Source organism: Gossypium arboreum, chromosome 3 (assembly GCF_025698485.1).
Source record: "Gossypium arboreum isolate Shixiya-1 chromosome 3, ASM2569848v2, whole genome shotgun sequence".
Classification (NCBI taxonomy): Eukaryota; Viridiplantae; Streptophyta; class Magnoliopsida; order Malvales; family Malvaceae; genus Gossypium; species Gossypium arboreum.
In genome coordinates this window covers 94,973,989-94,994,016 of record NC_069072.1, presented here as the reverse complement: position 1 = coordinate 94,994,016, position 20,028 = coordinate 94,973,989, and positions in this window count along the sequence as shown.

The following is a 20,028-nucleotide window of genomic DNA, read 5'->3' as shown; positions in this document are numbered from 1 at the left end:
GATAATTCGAGATACTTGAGGATATGTTGAGATGTTGCATCCTCAAGTTCGATTGGTTCATGGGAACGGTATTTACCTTTGATTGAATTCGCTTACAACAATAGTTTTCAATCAAGTATTAAGATGGCGCCTTACGAGGTCTTGTACGGGCGTAAATGCCGTACACCATTGTTTTGGACCGAGCTCGGTGAAAGCAAAATTTTCGGAGTGGATTTGATTAAAGAAGCTGAACAGAAAGTAAAAGTAATCCGTAAAAATCTGAAGATAGCCTCCGATCGTCAGAAGTCGTACGCGGATCTGAAACGAAAAGACATTGAGTATCAGGTGGGAGCTAAAGTGTTTCTTAAAGTTTCACCTTGGAAAAAGATACTCAGATTTGGCCGTAAAGGCAAATTGAGTCCGAGGTTCATCGGGCCATATGAGATATCCGAACGAGTCGGTCCAATTGCGTATCGTTTGAATTTGCCCCCTGAACTTGAAAAGATTCACGACGTCTTTCATGTTTCGATGCTTCGACGTTATAGATCTGATCTATCGCACGTAATTAGTCCATCAGAGGTTGAAATTCAAGCCGATATAAGTTATGAAGAAGAACCGATTCGTATCCTAGCTCGTGAAGTGAAGGAGTTGCGAAACAAAAGGGTTCCGTTAGTAAAAGTGTTATGGCTCAAACACGGGATGGAAGAAGCTACTTGGGAACCCGAGAACTCTATAAAAGAGCGATACCCAAACCTATTTACCGGTAAGATTTTTGGGGACGAAAATTTCTTGTGTGGGGGAGAGTTGTGACATCCCAAAATTGACCCTAGTCAGGAAGTGGTTTCGGGACCGCTAAACCGAGTCACCGAAATGTTTGAACCTAATATTTATTGTCTAGAATATGTATTTATGAATGTGTGAAAATTTCAAGCTTCGATTTAGTCGATTGCATGTGAATTCAGTTATTAGGACTTGTGTGACACTTTTGAAATGTGATAGGCTAATCTATAAGGACCTAATAGTGCATGTAATCAAAAGGGAGGACTTACATGTCAAATTCCCCCCTAATAGCTAGTGGCCGGCCATGACAAGGGATTATGGGCAAAACATGTCATGAAACATGTTGTGACAATGGTGTATGTAAGAAAAAATAAAATAATGAGCATGGGAATTGAATAATGAAAGGAGGAAAAAAAAAGAAAGAATGTGTGTGTTACCCGCCATTGCCGTGAGTTGAAGAAAAGAGAGAAAAAAAAATTGTTGTTCATCCTTTTTTTCATTTCTTTGAGCTGAAAATTCTAAGGAAGAAGGAAGGGGTTTTTGCTTCATGCTTGGTTTGGAAGAGGATTAGGAGGAGGTTTGGCCATACTTGTATCTAGATTAAGGTATGTTGAGGTTGTGCCATGAGATTTATGCATGTTTTTAGTTGCTAGCTTGAGTTCTAATTAGCCCATGGTTCAAATCCTTGCTATGTCATGGGGGTGGTATTCGGCCAAGGTGGATTTTGTGTTATGGATTGATGGCTCTTGGACTTTCTTTTTAGCATTTTTGAGTGAGACATTAAGTTCTTTGTTTAACCATGACCAAAATTGAAATGGTATGGTGTTGTGATGTATTCGGCCATGGTACATCCATAAGTATAATTTATGCTTATTGCATGGTAGGTAAGATTTGTGTTATGGATTTATGTTCATGTTTAGTTATAATCAACTTTGAGATTTGGCTCTAGCATATATATATATATATGTTTGCACATGATGTATTGGTATGACATATAAACTATCTCAAGGTATATATTTTCATATGATGATGTTTCGGTTATGAAGTAAATGATTGATGCGTATTGAGTTACAATATGGAATCGTTAGTTAGTAAAATGTATGCCGTTTATGTGTGGTATTAAGTGTATAATTGGCCTCAACATGGACATGCATATTCGCCACATGAGGGGATTGGTGTGCATGCATTCGGTTAGAGGCAAGCATATTGATGCCTATTCTTGGCTTGGAAAATTGACTAAGGAGAGTACTAACTAATGTGTTGAGTTTGATTCATGATTTCGTACATATGTGACTTTAATGTCTAATGAAAATATGTGGGCTAAGTACCTTGAATTCCTCTTCGATGCTCAAATGATTAAATCAATTTATTTGTTAAATTAAGCTCAAGAGCAAAGGGAGGTAAATCGATAAAGGGAAGGAAAAAGTGGTCGAATAGCCATCGAATCATTCGACAACATCCGAGGTAAGTTCTTGAGTAATAGAGCTTAAATTATGATTTGATTAGATCATGTTTTAAGCAACTCGAAATCATGCTCTTTGTGTGTGGATATTGAGCCGAAATTGCAAGTGTGATAAGTGTCTTGTGTTTGAGTTTTGCTAATGAAAATGAAATACGAATGTGTCATGATTTAGTGTTAAATGTGCATGATTATTCGAATGATGTCCGGGCTAAGTCCCGAAGGCTTTGTGCTAAGTGACCATGTGACAGCCTTAAAACGACCCTAGTCGGAATGTGGTTTCGGGACCACAAAACCGAGGCATAAAAATAATTTGATATTTATTTTGATGCCTATAATATGTGTTAACTCATGTGTGACATTTTTGATGCTTTAATTTAGAGTTATAAATGTGAATTTCACTAGAAAGGACCTAGTAGTAAACTTTAAAAGAATGAGGGGGGAAATGTGTGATGACTAGTTGATCATGCATGCAAAAATGAGGGGTTTGCATGTCAATTTCCCCTTTTATTAGCTAATGGCCGCCATGACAAAGGAGGATGGGCAAAACATGTCATAGACATGTTTTGTTGGTGCATCATGGGTGAAAAAAATATAGATTAATGAGTATGGGTAATAAAGAATGAAAAAAAAAGAGAAAAATGGTCTCATGCATGCCCATTGCCGTGAGTTGTGGAGAAAGAAAGAAGAAATTTTGTTCATCATTTTCATTTCCTTTGGGCTGAAAATTCTAAGGAAGAAGGAAGGAATTCTTGTTTCATGTTGGTTTGGAAGAGGTTTAGGAGGAGGTTTGGCCATACTTGTACCTAGATTAAGGTAAGTTTGATGTTTTGCCATGAGATTCATGTATATTTTACTAGTTAGCTTGAGTTCTAACTAGCCATGGTTCAAATCCTTACTATGTCATGGAGATGATATTCGGCTAAGGTGAGGTTGTGTTGATATCATTTGCATGCTAAAAGTGAAGCTTTGTAATGGTGCATGTGATGGTGGATTGATGATTATTGAATATTCTTTTTAGCACTTTTGAGTGAGAGTTTGATAGATACCATGAGGTTAAACTTCATGACATTGTAAGCTTGTAAGTTGGATGATGAAGTTCATGCTTTGTGAAGGTAAATGGGGTAGAAGGAGCATTCGCCATAATGAAAATATATGAGGTAGTCATAGTCATCCTTATGATTCGGCCCTTGCACCTATATGTATATATGTTTGCACATGATGTATTGGCATGGCATATATACTATTTCAAGGTATATATTTGCTTGTGATGATGTTTCAGTTATGAAGTACATGAGAGATGTGTATTGAGCTACAATATGTAATCGTTAGTTAGTAAAATGTATGCTGTTTTGTGTGGTATTAAGTGTATAATTGGCCTCAACATGGACATGCATATTCGGCCACATGAAGGGGGTTGGTGTGCATGCATTCGGTTAGAGGCAAGCATATTGATGCCTATTCTTGGCTTGGAAAATTGACTAAGGAGAGTACTAACTAATGTGTTGAATTGATTCGTGATTTCGCATACATGTGACTCTAATGTCTAATGTATATAAGGGCTAAGTACCTTGAGCTTCACTTTGATGTTTGAATGAATTGTATTGAATTGTTGGTTGTGATTAAAATTTGTGCATGACCATTGTGTATTTGAGCTAAAGGATGGCCATATGACCATTTAAACTCCTTGTCATATTCGCCATAAGCTATCATAATGAGATTTTAATAAGTTAAATTTGTGTGAATTAGCTCAAGAGCTTAGAGGACCACAGTTGGATAAGGGAAAGGAAAAGTGATCGAATAGCCGTCGAAATCGCTCGACAACATCCAAGGTAAGTCTTGAGTAATGACCCTACTTGAATTATATTGAAATCATGCTCCTTGTGTGTGGCTATTGAGCCGAAATTGTAAAGGTTTGATAAATATTTTGTGTTCGAGCCTTAGTAACGAAAATGAAATATGGATGTGTCGTGATTATTGATATATGTGTACATGAGCATTTGAATGATACCCGGGCTAAGTCCCGAAGGCATTTATGCTAGTGATTATATCCGGGCTAAGACCAAGGCATTCGTGCGAAGTTGTTATATCCGGCTAAGACCCGAAGGCAATTGTGCAAGTTACCAAATCCGGGTTAAGACCCGAAGGCAATTGTGCTTGTGGTTATATCCGGTTAAATCCCGAAGGTACGTGATTTGGAAATGAGCAATCTTGCTGTAAAAATTTCAGTTTATACACTTGTGAAAATTCCAGCAATGAGGTATGTTCGTATGTGCTTGAATTAGTTGAGTCCTTACAAGTAAGTATTCGCTCAGTTGATAAACGAGCTACCGGCCTTTCGCTAAGTTGTTCTTTTGTGTATAAACATAAGGGTCGGTAATGTGAAGTAAGTATGATTATGAGAATGTGTATTAATAAAGTGATTCATTTAGTTATGTAAATGTAATACTTTAGTCAAAGCTGATTTCATTATTTGAGACTTACTAAGCATTAAAATGCTTACCCCGTTGCTTTGGCTCTCTGTTTTATAGATTTTGCTCGTTAGCTATCGGATTCGGGATCATCGAAGTCGAAGTCATCCACACTATCAAAGCCCCCATTTTGGTACAATTTTGGTTGAACTTTGAAATGGCATGTATAGGACTACCCTTTTGTTGTAGGTCGTGTACCTTTCGGTTTTGTGTAAACTTGGATAGCCATGCGAAAATGGCTTATATACGTTTTTAGCATAGTACTATAATCGTTTGTATGTTGATCATTATGAGGTATGGAATTGTTTTGAAACGATTAGCCATTGGAATGGTTAATCATGATCACACTTTGTGCTATGTATGCAAAAAGGGCCAATTGAATCATGGAAATCATGAAATAAGTAAAGCCTACCTTAAAGGCAGATGCTGACAGCAGCAGTGATGTGGATGTGAAAAATCACTAAATATAGTAGGAATGGTATTAAATAGTGAATAAATTATGTAAATGAACCTTGATGAATCTACTTTCATATGGAAGAAACGAAACGGTCATATGAGTTATATGTTAAGAGATATTAAAGTTCTCGTGAAACAGGGCCAGAACGGTTTCTGGATCCCCTGTTCCGACTTTGGAAATTCATTGTAAATTAACCAGAGATAATTAGGAGTCATGCCATATATGTATAGATTCCTCTATGAGTCTAGTTTCTATAGAAACAAACGGCATCAGTATTGAATCCCTTTACAGGGAGATATCAAATTCGTAATGCGTGAGGGTCAGTGTAGTCAAACCCTGGATTAGGGGAGACTTTAACTAATAAACTGTACTAATTGGCCCAACCAAAAATTCTAGAAAAAAATATGTTGATGGACTTATGAGTCTAGTTTCAGGTAAAATTTACGAAACTGGTTTTCGAGCTTTAAAACTCTAGATATGATTTTTAAGGCGACAGTGACGCAGTAACCAGCTAGTCTGGAAAATTTTTTTTTTTAGGACTGTGAAAACAATTAAGTTAAGTCCGTGTGCACCTTGTGTTCGACTCCGGTAATGGACTCGGGTACGGGGTGTTACAGACCATATCCGGACTAAAATCCGAAGGCATTTGTGCGAGTTCCCAAATCCGGGTTAAGTCCCGAAGGCATTTGTGCGAGCTATTATAACCGGGCTATGTCCCGAAGGCTTTTGAGCGAGTCGCTATATCCGGATAAAATCCGAAGGTACGTGATTCGGGAATGAGCAATATTGCTGTAAAAATTTCAGTTAATACGCTTGAAAAATTCCAGCAATGAGGTATGTTTCGTATGTGCTTTGAATTAGTTGAGCCCTTACAAATAAGTATTCGCTCAGTTGATAAACGAGCTACCGGCCTTTGGCTAAGTTGATCTTTTGTGTATGAACATAAGGGTTGGTAATGTGAAGTAAGTATGATATTGAGAATGTGTGCATATGAAATTATCCGTTAGCTATATGAATGCTATGCTTTTGTTGTGCTGGAATCCCTTGCTCAAAACTTACTAAGCATAAATTGCTTACTCCGTTTCTTTGCTCTCTGTTTTATAGATTTTGGCTCGTCAGCTATCGGACTCGGGATTTTTGGAAGTCGAAGTCTCCCACACTATCAAAGCCCCCTTTTGGTACAAATTTTGGTTGAACTTTGAAATGGCATGTATAGGACTACTCTTTCGTTTGTTGGTCATAGACCCCTTTGATTTTGTATAAATTTGGATAGCCATGCGAAAATGGCTTATATACACTTTGGCATGGTATCATAATCATTTTGTATGTTGTTCATTAAGAGGTATGGAAATGTTTGGAAACGATTAGCCATTGGAATGGTTAATCATGATCATTCTTTGTGCCATGTATGCAAAAAGGGCTAATTGAATCATGGAAATTATGAAATAGGTAAAGTCTACCTCAAAGGCAGATGCTGACAGCAGCAGTGATATGGATGTGAAAAATCACTAAAAATAGTAGGAATGGAATTAAATAGTGAATAAATTATGTAAATTAACCTTGATGAATCTACTTTCATATGGAAGAAACGAAACGGTCATATGAGTTATATGTTAAGAGATATTTAGGTTTTCGTGGAACAGGGCCAGAACGGTTTCTGGAATCCCTGTTCCGACTTTGGAAATTCATTGTAAATTAACCAGAGATAATTAGGAGTCATGCCATATATGTATAGATTAATCTTTGAGTCTAGTTTCTATAGAAACAAACGTCATCAGTATTGAAGCCCTGTACAGGGAGATATCCAAGTCGTAATGTGCGAAGGTCAGTGTAGTCGATCCCTGTAACAGGGGAGACTTTAACTAATAAACTGTACCAATTGGCCTGACCAAAAATTCTAGAAAAAAATATGTAGATGGACATATGAGTCTAGTTTCAGGGAAAAATTACGAAACTGATTTTCGAGCTTTGAAACTCAAGATATGATTTTTAAGGCGACAGTGATGCAGTAACCAGCTTGTCTGGAAATTTCTAAATGGACTGTGAAAATAATTAAGTTAAGTCTGTGTGTACCTTGTGTTCGATTCTGGTAACGGACTTGGGTACGGGGTGTTACACCAATATTCAAGATTGACCAAAAATGAATCGCCTATATACATTCCACAAAACCAAGTTTTCAATGGTAAAAAGACTATTGAGTCAATACCGGGATAGTGTGAGCTTCTCGACCATCTACTTGACACGTTTAGCAAGTTGACACTACAAGGAAAAAAGAAAGAAGGGAATAAGCATTACAAATGATTAGTAAGTTCACATGTATAGAACCAAGTAACTCACCTCAAGTTATATTTATACTTTGCATGCTACCTAGCTTGGTAAAGTTTGCCTATTATGGCAATTCAAATATCAAAAGGGCGAGTTCAATATTTATCAAACCATATAGTAAGTGAGTTCAATATTTATCAAACCATATAGTAACTCAATCATATAATATTTCAATTCACTTATTCAACATTTCATTACCATTCAAAAAACAAATAATCATTTAAATCAATTCATTATCTTAACTTATCATACAATCTATTTATCTACAATACATCCTGTTTCAAATTAATTTTCAACATTCATTGTCATTTCATAATTTGAATTCTCAATTCAAATCATATTAATTCATCTTTATACCAAATAAATATTGAATGTCAATTAAATATCAATCACTACTTTATTCCATAATACTAATTATGAATAACATTCATCGATTTATCATCTTTTCATATTGGCCCCCTGTGCTTGTACAACTGATTATCAATATTTATATATATCATCCGATTATCATATCAACTCATTTCACAAATAGACATTTCATTTCACATTTTTCTTCCATTTCTTATCCATCTGCCATCTCAATATCAAATATCACATCTCACATTCAATTTTCCAATTTCATGGATTTCAAATGCTTATTCATTATCATCATTTTTTTTATCTTTTATTTCCCCATTAACACGACTCAGACTCAGACGGATACATGGATTTAACCAACACACCAGTTTGGCACTCAGTGCCTTATCAGATAAATTCGAAGCAAATAGTAACCCAACGCTTATCAAATAGTTTGACACCCAGTGTCTCATCGGTATAACCAAAGAAATTTGGCACCGAGTGACTTATTGACTCATAGTTGAAGTAACTCTGAACTCTTCCTATCCTATGGCATCCTAACTATATCCGAGTCTGCCCGAACAGTTAATAGGGTATTCATTACTCAATTTATTATCAATCAACATCTCAATTTACATATTTTTTTCATCATTAAATCATTCATCCATACTTATGACAACATTAATCATCTCTATATGCATTCCATTACACATTTATATATGTACACATTTTTCACATATATTCAATTCAGTCATTATCACTATCAATCTATCTAAATTGAATCAATGAAGCTCATTACACGAAATCATCACTTTTCGTATAACAAATCCTATTTCAGTCCAATTTAGGGTAAATTATTTAATTATTTCAATTTGTAATTCATAATATTGAATTTAATCCTTTATCCCACCTTTCTATACCGAATTATAAATGACCAAAATTTCAATTAAACATAAATACAATTATAATTCTAAGTGCACAAAAATTTAAATCAAACATACCATATGAACTTACCTAGTCAAGACAGCAAACAAATGACTCTCTAAGGATTAATCTGCAATTTTCGCTATTTACTTCAATTTGGTCCAATTTCGATCTATTCAATAATTTAATCAAATTTATCAATTCTAACCCTCTTATTTCATCCAATTATAAACATTTATCAACTCAATTTTATTATTAAGGTGCCCCCTAAAATTTTGCATCTTATTCAATTTAGTCTCTAAAACCGAACTTACTATACTTCCAAATTTGAACTCCAAATTTTAAACCCACTTCAATTATGTCCATATTTAGCCTCCTATTACATATTTTAAAAAACTTTCATAACAATTTCAATAAATTCACAATTTGGTCCTTAACTCAAAACTAACAAAATTTACTTAACAAATTAATCTTAATTCATTTCTAAGCTTTAAAATCTACCATAATTATTCAAAACTTCAAATAATATCAATGGAAATATTTTAAAATTTTGACATTTTTGAATTCGGAGATACGAGTTAGCTGGACCTAGTTACAGCAATCTCAAAAATATAAAATTTATAAATATTCAATTATCTCATACAAGAAGAATTTCTTACCATGCAAGAAGAATTGCTTGGCAGAAATGGAAAAGCTCCAAAAATAGCCATTCAGTTAGACAAAAAAAATGAAAAAGATGACTTCATTTTTTTTATATTTTATTCTTTTAATTTATTTATTTTAACTTTAACAAATATTTAATTATAAATATTCAATTATCTCATACTTTAACCGGCCACTAAGATAAAAATGGTTTAATTTGCATATAAAACCTTAAATAAATGTTAAATATGCCTTTTAACAAATAATAACTAATATCGATTAAATTTTTTAATTTTATGATTTAGTCCTTTTCCTTAATTAATTAATAAATCATCAAAATTACCCACCAAACCTCAATTCACCTATATAATAGCTCTGTAAATATATAATAAAAATATTCACAAGCTCAATTTATAGAAACGATGTAACACCTTATAACTGACCCGGTGTCCGAGCCCGAGTAATAGGATGTTACATCACCGTCTCACTTCTTATTCATCAAGATTACATTTTGTTAACTGAACATGCATTTTTTTAATTGATTTAAAAGATAGTACTTAAAAGCCAAATACGAGTCAAGCAAACTCAATTTGAAACTTAGTCGAGCAACATGAAACATGCAACATTCGAACTTAATTTGACCATTTATCAAACATTGAAACCTCATAGCAAAATTTCACAAAAATGTTACGTAGATATCGATACCAAATCTAAGGTATCGATATTTATTCTTAGTCGTATGGATACACATCGGTACCAAAATAGCTCATTGTTTTCCACTTGAAACCAAACTTATCGAAGAATATTGGTACCTCTCTCAAGGTATCGATAATTACACCTCGAGTATCGATACTCAGGTCATGGTATCGATACCAATTTCGTATTCTGACCTCCTGCACTTTCGTGAGTATAGAGGTATCATTTTTTAAACCTATATATTGATACCCCTACTTCTAATTACAAAAATTCAGCATATATGAGTACTTAAATCATTCGAACTTAGTTCTTAAACATCATATTTCATTCATTTAATCAAATAAGCATCAAAACAACTAAAACAATAATCCAAAATTGTGACAGCCTTAAAACGACCCTAGTCAGAATGTGGTTTCGGAACCACAAAACCGAGGCATAAAAATAATTTGATATTTATTTTGATGCCTATAATATGTGTTAACTCATGTGTGACATTTTGATGCTTTAATTTAGAGTTATAAATGTGAATTTCACTAGAAAGGACCTAGTAGAAAACTTTGAAAGTATGATGGGGAAATGTATGATGACTAATTAAAGCATGCATGCAAAACAATGGCCTTGCATGTCAAATACCCCTTTTACAAGTGATGGCTGGCCATGACAAGGAGTATGGGCTAAACATGTCATGAAACATGTTTTGTTGGTGCATTAGGGGAAACAATAAACAAATAAGCATGGGTAGTAAAGAAAAAAAAAATGTGTGTGTGTGAGTGAAACCCCCATTGCAGTACATGGAAGAAAAGAAAAGAAAAAATTTTGCTCATCCATTTCATTCTCTCTTGACCGAAAATACTAGAGGGAAGGAGGAATTTTGCTTCATGCTTGGGTTGGAAGAGGATTAGGAAGAGGTTTGGCTATATTTGCATCAAGATTAAGGTATGTTTGATGTTGTGCCATGAGATTCATGCATATTTTGGTTGTTAACTTGATGTTCTTATTAGCCTATGGTTCAAATCTTTGTTATATCATGGGGATGGTATTTGGCCAAGGTGGATTTTGAGTTAATGCCATTGCATGTTAAATATGAAGCTTGATGATGATACATGTGATGGTGGATTGAGGACTCTTAGATTTTCTTTGAGCATTTTTGAATGATATACTAAGTTCTTTGTGTAATCATGACCAAAATTATGGTGTTGTGATGTATTCGCCATGGTGCATCCCCAAGTGTGATTTATGCTCTTTGCATGGAGAGTAAGATTTGTGTTTCAAATCATGTTCATGTTTAGTTACAATCAACTTGAGATTCGGCTCTAGCATACATATATGTATATATGTTTGAGCATGATGTATTGGTATAACGTATATACTATCTTAAGGTATATACTTACTTATGATGATGTTTTGGTTATGAAGGAAATGATAGATGTGTATTGAGTTACAATATGGAAAGGTATTAGTTAGTAAAATGTATGCTGTTTTTGTGTGGTAATAAGTGCATAAATGGCCTCAACATGGACATGCATATTCGGCCACATGAAGGGAAATTGGTGAGCATGTATTCGGTTAGAGGCAACCATATTGAAGCCTTATCTTGGCTTAGATTGTTGACTAAATGGGTAATAAGTGAGGATGGTTGCCGAATATACAAACATACATATGCATGTGTAATTGAATTATGAATGTTTAGCGAGATGGTTAAACTAGTTGATTTATTGATTAAGCTCAAGGAGTTAAAGAAGGAGAATCGCATCGAGTAGCCGACTTGGACTATTTTTACCCAACACAAGGTAAGTCATTAAGCATATATTTGATATTGCTTAAATGATTGTAATATCTATGCAATTGTGTTTAATGAGATGAAATATATACAAATGTATGTGTATGAAAAGATGATAATGTTGAACGTAAAAGAGATAGTGAAATGTGTAGGAAGTTTGCTTCGGCACTAAGTGTGCGAGAAATAGATGTGTGCGGTGATTGAGATTGGCACTTGAGTGTGCGAGCTTGTAATGTACGGCACTAAGTGTGCGAGTTTGGACTATATGGCACTATGTGTGCGGGCTTGAATCATATGGCACTAAGTGTGCGTGATTGAGTATTAAGCACTATGTGTGCGAACTCTACGATATCTCCGATTGAACATTTATATGGAGGCGTGACTTTATCGAGATGAGTATGGACAGCGGAAAGAGTAAGTACCTTGAGTTCATGGCTAATAGATGCTATGTTCATGCTCGGGGTGGAGTTGGTAAGATTTAAATCTATGTGATGATTTCAATTGCATTCCCGTAAATAAGGTATCGTGGAATAGATGAAAGTTCATTTGATTGCATGATTGTTGCGGAAATGAAATGATGTATGGAAATTGCTTCAAATATCCTATTGAACAGTATATGAAATGTAAATGTATGACTTGGTATGAGATTGATCCGAAAGATCTAAGGAACTATGGTATAGTTCGGTATGGCTGGAACATTTGGCCTTGTTTCATTATTTCATTTTATGATAATTGTATTAATGGATGGTTGTGGAATGCTTATGACTTACTGAGTTATAAACTCACTCGGTGTTTTCTTGTCACCCATTTTAGGTTCTTTGGGCTCGTATCCTTTTGGGTGTTCGTAACCGTCAACGAAGTCATCACACCGGCGAGCAATCTTTGGTATTGTCTTCTTAGTCGACTTAGGAGAACATTTGGCATGTATGAGCTATTTTGTTTTGTTAAATTTTGGGTTGTAAACTTTAAGCCATGTGAAAATGGCCTATGTGGTCGTTTGAGTGGGATGCTAGAATCTATAGCCACGAGTCTTAGAAACCTTAATTTTGATAAGGTGGCCATAATTTGTGTCACGTATGATGGATGAGTAGTAAGGCTAAGGAAGGATTCATGAAATTGGCATAGTCTACTGCAGTAACTGTTGCGGACAGCAGCAGTGATATGAGATCGAAAAATCACTAAAAATAGTAGAAGTGGAATTAATAGCTAAAAAATTACGTACTCGAAGCTTGATGGGTCTATTTTCATATGGATGAAAACAAACGACCATATGAGCTGTATTTTAAGAGATATTAAAGTTCTCGTGAAACAGGGCCAGAACGGTTTCTGGATCCCTATTCCGACTTTGGAAAATCATTGTAAATTAACCAGAGATAATTAGGAGTCATGCCATATATTTTAGATTCCTCTACGAGTCTAGTTTCTAAAGAAACAAACGACATCAGTATTGAATCCTGTACAGGAGATATCCAATTCGTAACGCACAAAGGTCAGTGTAGTCGATCCCTGCAACAGGGAGAATTTAACTAATAAACTGTACTAATTGGCTTGACCAAAATTCTAGAAAAAATCTGTAGATGGACATATGAGTCTAGTTTCAGGAAAAATTACGAAACTTATTTTCGAGTTGTAAAACTCAAGATATGATTTTTGAAGCGACTAGTACACAGATTGGCAGCTTGTCTGGGAAATTCTCAATAAGTGGTTTGAACTCTGTTAACACCTCGTGTTCGACTCCGGCGACGGTCTCGGGTTCGGGGTGTTACAATTTTATTGGTATCAGAGCTATGGTTTAGTCGGTTCTAGGACTACCGTAGCGCGTGTGAGTCTAGCTATACATGCCAATGTGTTAGTGCTTAAAAATGTGATGACTTCTGACGGTTGAAATTTTTGTTTTAATTAGCAAATGGAACCCGGGGTAGAGAGACCCTTGGCGGATGACGTTGAAAGTGTAGCGGCTGCTCCTGCGCAAGGGACACCGCCTGTTGAGCCTCAGTCATCCGTGAATAATCAAGATGAAGGGGCAAAACAAGCCTTCTTCACCATGATGAATGAGTGGGTCGCGCAATATGCCCGAACCAATCCGGCTGTCCAACCATTCCCAAATTTAAATAATCCACCCCAAGAGCCCGTAATGCCATCGGTTGCTGATCCCGTGAGGTTGAGTAAACCACCGTGGACTTGATTAGGAAGCGTGGGGCCGAGGAGTTTAAGGCCATAGTTACTTGGCGATTTATGCCGAAAGGGCTGAGTTACGCTTGATAACACCATTAGAGTGTTTGATGAACTGTCATGCACACCCGATGAATGTCTTAAGTGTGCTATATCCTTGTTATGAGACTCACCTACTATTGGTGGAGGACCTTAATTTCCATAGTCCCAAAGGAACAAGTTACTTGGGATTTCTTCCAAACGGAATTTCAAAGAAATACATTAGTCAACGTTCATCGATCAAAAGCGTAAGGAATTCTTGGAGCTCAAGCAAGGTCGTATGATTTGAGATCTCGAATCTGAACATGAGTTCGTAAGACTTAGTCGGTATGCTCGGGAGTGTGTGGCTGATGAGGTTGCTATGTGCAAAAGATTTGAAGAGGGATTGAATGAAGAGTTAAAGCTACTGGTGGGTATTTTGGAGATAAAAGAATTTGTAACACTAGTTGAACGAGCCTGCAAGGTGGAAGAGCTCGGAAGGGAGAAGAGGAAGACTGAATTTGAAGCTAGAGATTATCGTAAAAGATCGACGGCAAGGCTCCATTTTCTATGTAAAGAAGTTCAGAGAGGACACAAATAAGTCGAGGGCGACTGCGGGGATTTCCATTAGAGCACGACCATCGATGGACTCACGAGCTACCTCGGTAGCTAGTGTGGGCAATAATCGTCAAGAAAAGCTCGAATGCCCCCAATGTGGAAGACGACACATAAGTGAATGTTGGGGTAAGTCTGTTAATAGGGCCTGTTATGGATGCGGTTCGAGGGACCACTTCATTAGAGATTGCACGGAGCTAGATGAGAAGAATAAGATGCAAGGTGCAAGATCTAGTGGGACGACGGCTAGAGGTAGACCCCGAGGATTTCGGGGAGGTAAGGGTGGTAATCGAGAGGGTCTCGATACGGTTGTTCGATCCGAGACTCGTGCTCTGCTAGAGCATATGCTATCCGCAGACGAGAGGAGGCATCCTCCCCGACGTTATCACTTTGGTACTTTCACTCTCTTTGATACTAGTGTGATTGCATTGATTGACCCCGCTCTACTCATTCATATGTATGTGAAACCTTAGCATCCGAAAGACTCTACCGTTGAGTCTCATCGATTTCGTAATTCGGTGTCAAATCCTTGGGTCGTTACGTCTTTGGTCGACAAAGTGTGTAAGAAATGCCCCTAGTCATTCGAGGTTCTGCTTTCCCACGGACTTGATGCTTTTGCCGTTCGATGAATTTGATGTTATTCTTGGGTTGGATTGGTTGACCGTGCATGATGCGGTTGTGAATTGCAAAAGCAAGACTATTGAATTGAGATGCGCAAATAACGAGATGATCTGAGTTGAGTCTACGGACTTGAAGGGGTTGCCAGCTATAATATCATCAATGTTGGCCCAGAAATATGTAAGAAAAGGGTGCGAAGCATACCTTGCGTATGTACTTGATGATAAGGAGTTAGAAATAAAACCCGAATCTGTGCCGGTGGTTTGTGAATACCCGGATGTTTTTCCCGAAGAATTACCGAGTTTGCCACCTGTTCGGGAGATAGAGTTTGGTATTGAGCTTGTACCTGGGACCACACCGATTTCGATAGCTCCGTATCGTATGGCACCAACGGAATTAAAGGAGTTGAAAGCTCAGTTGCAAGAGTTGGTGGATAGAGGCTTTGCTCGCCTGAGTTTTTCACCTTGGGGTGCACCAGTGTTGTTTGTGAAAAAGAAGGACGGAACCATGAGGTTGTGCATCGACTATCGTCAACTTAATAAAGTGACAATAAAGAACAAATATTCGTTACCGCGTATCGATGATTTGTTCGATCAACTGAAGGGAGCCTCAGTGTTTTCAAAAATAGATTTAAGATCGAGCTATTATCAGTTGCGAATCCGAGATTCGGATATACCCAAAACTACCTTCAGAACGAGATATGGTCACTACGAATTCTTAGTGATGCCGTTTGGGCTCACTAATGCCCCTGCGGTATTTATGGATTTGATGAATCGGATCTTCAGATCATATTTGGATCGCTTCGTAGTGGTGTTCATTGACGACATCTTGGTCTATTCAAGAGATGAGACCGAACACGCGGAGCACCTGAGATTAGTGTTGCAAATTTTACGGGATAAGCAGTTATATGCTAAGTTCAGCAAGTGTGAGTTCGGTTAAGAGAGGTTAGCTTCTTGGGTCATGTGGTATCTGCATCGGTATTCGAGTCGAATTCAGTAAAATTTCAACTATACTTAACCGAAGCCTCCGAGAAATATTACCGAGGTTCGAGCTTTTTGGGACTTGCTTGGTTACTACCGACGGTTTGTAAAAGGATTCTCGATGATAGCCACACCCATGACGAAACCGCTTCGAAGGATGTCAAGTTTGAATGGACGGAAAAGTGTCGAAAACGTTTCGATCAATTGAAAACTCATTTAACTAAGCTCAATTTTAGTGCAGCCCGAATCTGGCAAAGAGTTTGTCATTTATAGTGACGCCTCCCTACTTGGGTTAGGTTGCGTATTAATGCAAGAAGGTCGAGTTGTGGCCTACGCGTCGAGACAATTAAAGCCACATGAGAAAATTATCCGACCCATGATCTCGAATTGGTCGCCATCGTATTCGCCTTTAAAGATATGGCGACATTACTTATTTGGTGAGAAGTGCCATGTGTATTCGGATCACAAAAGTCTCAAATATTTGATGACTCAAAGGGACTTAAATCTGCAACAAAGACGTTGGCTCGAGTTGTTAAAAGATTACGAGCTTGTCATTGATTATCACCCGGAAAGGCTAATGTGGTTGCGGACGCCTTAAGCGGAAATCACCGCTTGTTTTACGAGCAATGAATGTACACTTGTCTATTCTACCCGACAATGTGTTAGTAGCAATTAAAGGCCAAACCATTGTTGACTCATCAAATTCGTGAAGCTCGTAAAGTTGATGATGAGTTGGTTGCAAAACGGGCTGAGTGTGTTCAACAAGGAATCGGAGTTTCATATTGGTGATGACGATTGTTTGAGGTTCAGAAGTCGTCTGTGTGTTCCAAAGAATTCGGAACTTATTTCAATGATTCTGAATAAAGCCCATTGTAGTCGAATGGCAATCCACCCGGGGAGTACGAAGATGTACAACGATTTGGAACGACGGTTCTGGTGGCATGGTATGAAACGAGACATCTCCGACTTTGTTTCGAGATGTTTAATATGTCAACAAGTGAAAGCGGAACATCAAGTGCCTTCAGGATTACTTCAGTCGATTACGATACCCGAGTGGAAATGGGATCGAGTCACAATGGACTTTGTGTCCGGACCGCCATTGTCGTGAGCAAGAAGGATGCGATTTGGGTTGTTGTTGATAGATCGACTAAGTCGGCTCACTTTATCCCCGTGCGTCACGGATTTTCATTGGATAAACTAGCTGAATTGTATGTTTCTCGACAGAGATTACACGGGTACCGATTTCTATGGTGTCGGATAGAGATCCGAGGTTCACCTCGCGATTTTGGAAGAGATTGCAAGAAGCTTTAGGTACCAAGTTGCATTTCAAAGACCGCTTTTCACCCCCAAACCGATGGTCAATCCGAGCGGATAATTCAGATACTTGAGGATATGTTGAGATGTTGCATCCTCGAGTTCGATGGTTCATGGGAACAGTACTTACCTTTGATTGAATTCGCCACAACAATAGTTTTCAATCAAGTATTAAGATGGCGCCTTACGAGGCCTTGTACGGGCGTAAATGCCGTACACCATTGTTTTGGACCGAGCTCGGTGAGAACAAAATTTTTGGAGTGGATTTGATTAAAGATGCTGAATAGAAAGTAAAAGTAATCCGTGAAAATCTGAAGATAGCCTCCGATCGTCAGAAGTCGTACGCGGATCTGAAACGAAAAGACATTGAGTATCAAGTGGGAGATAAAGTGTTTCTTAAAGTTTCGCCTTGGAAAAAGATACTCAGATTTGGCCGTAAAGGCAAATTGAGCCCGAGGTTCATCGGGCCATATGAGATATCCGAACGAGTCGGTCCAGTTGCGTATCGTTTGATTTTGCCCCCTGAACTTGAAAAGATTCACGACGTCTTTCATGTTTCGATGCTTTGACGCTATAGGTCTGATCCGTCGCACGTAATTAGTCCATCAGAGGTTAAAAATTCAAGCCGATATGAGTTATGAAGAAGAACCGATTCGTATCCTAGCTCGTGAAGTGAAGGAGTTGCGAAACAAAAGGGTTCCGTTAGTAAAAGTGTTATGGCTCAAACACGGGATGGAAGAAGCTACTTGGGAACCCGAGAACTCTATGAAGGAGCGATACCCAAACCTATTTACGGTAAGATTTTCGGGACGAAAATTTCTTAAGTGGGGAGAGTTGTGACACCTTAAAACGACCCTAGTCGAATGTGGTTTCGAACCACAAAACCGAGGCATAAAAATAATTTGATATTTATTTTGATGCCTATAATATGTGTTAACTCATGTGTGACATTTTGATGCTTTAATTTAGAGTTATAAATGTGAATTTCACCGAAAAGGACCTAGTAGAAAACTTTGAAAGTATGATGGGGAAATGTATGATGACTAATTAAAGCATGCATGCAAAACAATGGCCTTGCATGTCAAATACCCCTTTTACAAGTGATGGCTGGCCATGACAAGGAGTATGGGCTAAACATGTCATGAAACATGTTTTGTTGGTGCATTATGGGGAAACAATAAACAAATAAGCATGGGTAGTAAAGAAAAAAAAATGTGTGTGTGTGAGTGAAACCCCCCCATTGCCGTACATGGAAGAAAAGAAAAGAAAAAAATTTTGCTCATCCATTTCATTCTCTCTTGACCAAAAATACTAGAGGGGAAGGGAGGAATTTTGCTTCATGCTTGGGTTGGAAGAGGATTAGGAAGAGGTTTGGCTATATTTGCATCAAGATTAAGGTATGTTTGATGTTGTGCCATGAGATTCATGCATATTTTTGGTTGTTAACTTGATGTTCTTATTAGCCTATGGTTCAAATCTTTGTTATATCATGGGGATGGTATTTGGCCAAGGTGGATTTTGAGTTAATGCCATTGCATGTTAAATATGAAGCTTGATGATGATACATGTGATGGTGGATTGAGGACTCTTAGATTTTCTTTGAGCGTTTTTGAATGATATACTAAGTTCTTTGTGTAATCATGACCAAAATTATGGTGTTGTGATGTATTCGGCCATGGTGCATCCCCAAGTGTGATTTATGCTCTTTGCATGGAGAGTAAGATTTGTGTTTCGAAATCATGTTCATGTTTAGTTACAATCAACTTGAGATTCGGGTCTAGCATACATATATGTATATATGTTTGAGCATGATGTATTGGTATGACGTATATACTATCTTAAGGTATATACTTACTTATGATGATGTTTTGGTTATGAAGGAAATGATAGATGTGTATTGAGTTACAATATGGAAAGGTATTAGTTAGTAAAATGTATGCTGTTTTGTGTGGTAATAAGTGCATAAATGGCCTCAACATGGACATGCATATTCGGCCACATGAAGGGAAATTGGTGAGCATGTATTCGGTTAGAGGCAACCATATTGAAGCCTTATCTTGGCTTAGATTGTTGACTAAATGGGTAATAAGTGAGGATGGTTGCCGAATATACAAACATACATATGCATGTGTAATTGAATTATGAATGTTTAGCGAGATGGTTAAACTAGTTGATTTATTGATTAAGCTCAAGGAGTTAAAGAAGGAGAATCGCATCGAGTAGCCGACTTGGACTATTTTACCCAACACAAGGTAAGTCATTAAGCATATATTTGATATTGCTTAAATGATTGTAATATCTATGCAATTGTGTTTAATGAGATGAAATATATACAAATGTATGTGTATGAAAAGATGATAATGTTGAACGTAAAAGAGATAGTGAAATGTGTAGGAAGTTTGCTTCGGCACTAAGTGTGCGAGAAATAGATGTGTGCGGTGACGAGATTGGCACTGAGTGTG